Source organism: Streptopelia decaocto (assembly GCF_964273445.1).
Source record: "Streptopelia decaocto genome assembly, chromosome: 5".
Lineage (NCBI taxonomy): Eukaryota > Metazoa > Chordata > Aves > Columbiformes > Columbidae > Streptopelia > Streptopelia decaocto.
This window is the reverse complement of record NC_138659.1, coordinates 6,653,046-6,657,085: the sequence shown is the minus strand read 5'-3', so window position 1 is coordinate 6,657,085 and position 4,040 is coordinate 6,653,046. Positions and strand designations below refer to the sequence as shown.

General features: G+C 49.2%; 1 long non-coding RNA gene across 1 annotated transcript; it reads left to right on the top strand.

The window, feature by feature from the left end:
• The first annotated feature begins 277 nt into the window (after positions 1 to 277).
• Positions 278 to 3,411, top strand: LOC309439807. The gene is made up of 3 exons (XR_014184073.1): positions 278 to 411; positions 2,824 to 2,919; positions 3,265 to 3,411. It is a non-coding gene; the product is annotated as an uncharacterized lncRNA (long non-coding RNA).
• Positions 3,412 to 4,040: the final 629 nt, after the last annotated feature.

The window sequence follows — 4,040 nt, the reverse complement described above, 5'->3', positions numbered from 1 at the left end:
GCAGCAGGAGTGCTTATGAAATATTTTGTTTCGCTGGCAAGGGGACAAGAAATAATTGGGCCCTAAATCAAAGAAATGGGAGAAAAGGAACAGCAAATCAAGGGAAATGGTGGAAAATTAGGTCTTAGAGTAGAGAAATGTGTACACATGATCACCTGGTGGTTCTGGCAGGGATATATGCCCATAAATCTTCTCTTTTAACCTTTTACCTGCTGCTTTAAGGAGAATAATGTCAGGTTTGCTGACTCTCTGCATCTTTTCTAGAGACAACTGGATTTGGCTTCAACTTGCCTGGTGCTGAGCACTCACTGAGTGGCCTGAACCTCCTTCAGAGCTGGAGAAGAAGCTCCCAGGGTACCAGGTCCATCATGCAGCCTCATCCTGTGTCTGGGATGGGGTTGGTCGGATGGGGTAAGCTACAGAGGATTCTCATCTATGGCTGTAGAGTGTTTGTACAGTAGTAACACCTTGGGATTCATTTCATCAGGAATGGCCGGTGTGGTCTGCTCCTCATACCTTGCAAATTGGTGCAGGTCTTGATTTCTAAAAGGTGAGGTGGACCTTAAGCAGCTGAGGAGAACATCATGATCCTGTTGGGCTGTCAAAGCTTTCCCTGACTGACCAGACTGCAGCTGCATCCCCAACGGGACCCACTAATACAGTCTGTGAGGGGTGTCTCCCAGACCTTGAGAGCAAGGCGACCGTGCATCTCCTTTCTATCCACCCCTGGGCACATCCCAACAGGCTGTTCCAGCTGCAAACCTGTAATTCTGCCTTTTTTTAAATCTCCTTTATGCCCACCTTAAGGTCCATGGCTCATTTTTCTTATAACAATAATGAAATGTAAAAATAAAGCTTTCCCTGTTTGCTTTCTCCCCGCCCTCCCTCCCACTGCACAGCTCTCATTAGCTCCCCTAACACTCGAGTCAGACGCGGCCCCTGGTTAAAAACAGCAACCGCCCTCGTGCCTTGCCTGGTTCCCGGGAGCTGGCAGCCAGACAATAACACCGATGGGATCATCTTCATCAGAAGATGTCAGGCCCTTTGTGGAAATTTAAGTAACTTGAAGTCAGGGAACAATAACCAAGAAAAAAAAAAAAGAGGATGCTGGAAAAAGAAGCAGAAAGAGGAAAGCTGCTGTTGGCTGTTGGACAAGCTGTGGCTCTGCCTGTCCCTGCTGGGGGCTGTTTTGGGCAGGAAGGGAGTGTCTGCTCCTGTGATGGCAGGTGATGTGAGTTATGTCATTAGATTTCCCACCCCTGGTTTGCAAAACTGGCATAGTCTTTCTGAACCGCTCCCATATCTGGGGGTGAAAGTACTCTGCGGGAGCTGGGTGTTAAATTATTCTATTGGAAACAAAAGTCTCAGCTGAATGTTGTTTTAAAATAGCCAGTCTAGGCCACGTGGTCGTGTGTGGTTTGAAGAGCTCTATTAAGCAGATAAAAACGTTGTCTCCTTGCTTGATATTTAAGCATAATGTGGGTTTCCAGAAATGTCTGTCACAAATGCTGTTCCTGCAGAGTTTTCAATCTGATTTTTTTTTCTTAATTTTTTTTTTTTTTTTTTTTCTGTTTGGTTCATCCTGGTGGGAATCTGGTGTCAGCAAGCCCAGCACCCAAGGACTGTGGGAGCGCCATGGCCTTGAGTTAGGGTGACACTGCTGATCCCCGATTCCTCTCTTGAAATAGCTGCATGCCCAGGGCCAGGCTTCCCTGTGGGGTGTCCGTGTAGGAGAGGAAAGCTGTCACCTGCTGCTTTCATCTTGGAGGACTCGCGTCCTTTTTGGGTACCTGGGATGAGGGTCCTGAGCTGCCTCGAGGAACCTCTTTCACCTCCTGCTGTCAGGGATGCTTGGTCTGGTGTTACATGGGCCTGGGGCTCAGAGTGCTTAATGCATGGATCCCCTTCCAAGGTCTGTGCCTTGGTCTTTTTTTAGTTATTGGAGCTCTGCAGGCTGCAGTGAAGGCAACATTTTCATGCCAGCAGCAGCTGGGGGTAGCGGTAGCTGTCTGCGGCCATTATACACAAGTTCAAGTCCAGGCCAGCCTGCTGTGCCCTAATGATCCCCGGCTGAAGGCATGTCCAGGAAATGTCAGGCTAAACTCAGTCTTTATTGTTTTCTGCCTTTTTAAATGTGGAAGCTGCTGGAAGATGCTGTTGTGTGGGATGTGTGTCCAGACACAACAGCGTAGCTTTTTCTGCCTGCTTTTCCATCACCTCAGCCTCTGCTTGTTTTTTTGCTGTTGTTGTGCCTGTATTTCTTTTTCTTCTTCCCCTCCTACTTCATTTCTAGCATCAAAAGTTATTTAGCTTGCGAGTGCGCGGGAGCTTATTGTGCACAGAGAGCCGCAGCACAAAGGATTCCAGAGGCAATCTTGTTTCCTCTCCCCAGCACAACCCGCCTGGCCAGATGATTCAGAAACACAACATCTGCGAGGCTTAAAAGGAGTTATGCTCTGTTTGACTGCAGCTTAAAGTAGGGGAATGGGGCAGTGAGAAGCTGTTCAGAAGCCTGGTGGGTTTTATCAGACCACTCATGGTCCTGTGTCACAGCTGCAGCCCAGCCTGTACAGATATGTTAGTGGATGACTGTGTTCGAGCTGGGGCTTCAATCTGCAGTTGGTCTGCAAATTAGCCATGAGCAGATTTTCCCTGTGGGGAGCCCTGGCTTGCAGGGCATGGAAACGTTTCCCCAGGTAGGCTGCAGCTTTAGGACCAGAACGGCTGCCCCGGTGTTTTTGGCACTCGTTAGTCCTGATGTTCAGTAGGGTTCAGAAATCTGGACACAGACCTCCTTAATGAAGTGTTTTTGCCTTCCCACAGTGACAGCTCTGAATGGCACCGTGCTGCGGGGATGAACCTGCTTTCTCGGCAGTAGCTACAGATTTTCCAGCGCTCCCATTGCCTAGAGACACGCGGGTAGGTCCTCGTGAGATGGTCTCTGCAGGGACCTCGGGAGGTGCGTTGCCAGCCCAGGCACACAGTGGCTGCCATGGAGCTGAAGCATATGAGGCAAGTTTGGGAGACTGTTGGGTCCCTATGTCAGCCAGTGCTGTTCCAGGTAGACCTGCTCGATTGTGGTCTTCATGCTTAGCATTCCCCAGGCTCTGGGGCAGGGATAGGAGAAGTTCTGAGCTTGAGTTCAGCAGAGAAGTTTGGTCATCGGTGTATCTGAGTTTTGCTCTCCGTCTCAGTAGATCTCTGGTCCAGCTGGGGCCAAACAAGGTGTTTCTGACCTGTGAGGAAACCCCTTTTCCCTCTCAGGTGGCTACAGCACTCTCCTCTCTGGGTTTGTATAGACAGGAGGGTTGGTTAACCCCATCCCACAAACCATTCCATCCAGTCTTGCACGACAAAGCATTTCCAAGCCCATGGATCAACCTCCCAGCTGTGCTCTGCGATACATCAGGATCTGGGTGACCTCTTCCATCTCTCCTTGGGAGCTGTTGGAGATCAGTGCTGCACCAAGAGAAAGAAGAGGAGGTGTTCAAGCAAATGGTAGGGACAAGCAGCTTTAAAAAAAAGTCTGTGTTTGCAGAGTACTGTTTCTTTTAACCTTTAGAGTCTCTGATTTGCTTCCTTTCAAAGCCTCCTGCTTTGATTCCTGTTTGCAGTTTTCATGCTGGCGGCCCCTGGAAGAAAGGAGATGTGCGTGAGGGTTAAAGAACAGCTGCGGGAACATAATTAATGCTTTGCAACATTTCTGAAGGCCTTTAGCACCTTGCCGTGACCCAGCCTGTAACATCTGTGCCTTGGCAGCAGCCAGGCTGTAAAACTTCCCTCCTCCAAGTCCTGCACAAAGCAACTGTCGCCTGCCTGAGGCGTGCAATCAGGGCAAAAACTTAACAAATCAGTAAAAAAGGCGGGCTGCGACACAGATGGCAGGTCCTTGGGTGCTGGGATTGGCAGTGTTAAGGAGCTTCCAGCTGTTGATCATTGTAAGTGTCCAAGGGGGGAGGTGGAAAACCAGTGCTTTTGCAGATATTTGATAAAAGAAATAGGATAAATGCAATTCCGAGTGTAACGTTAGCCTTTTTACC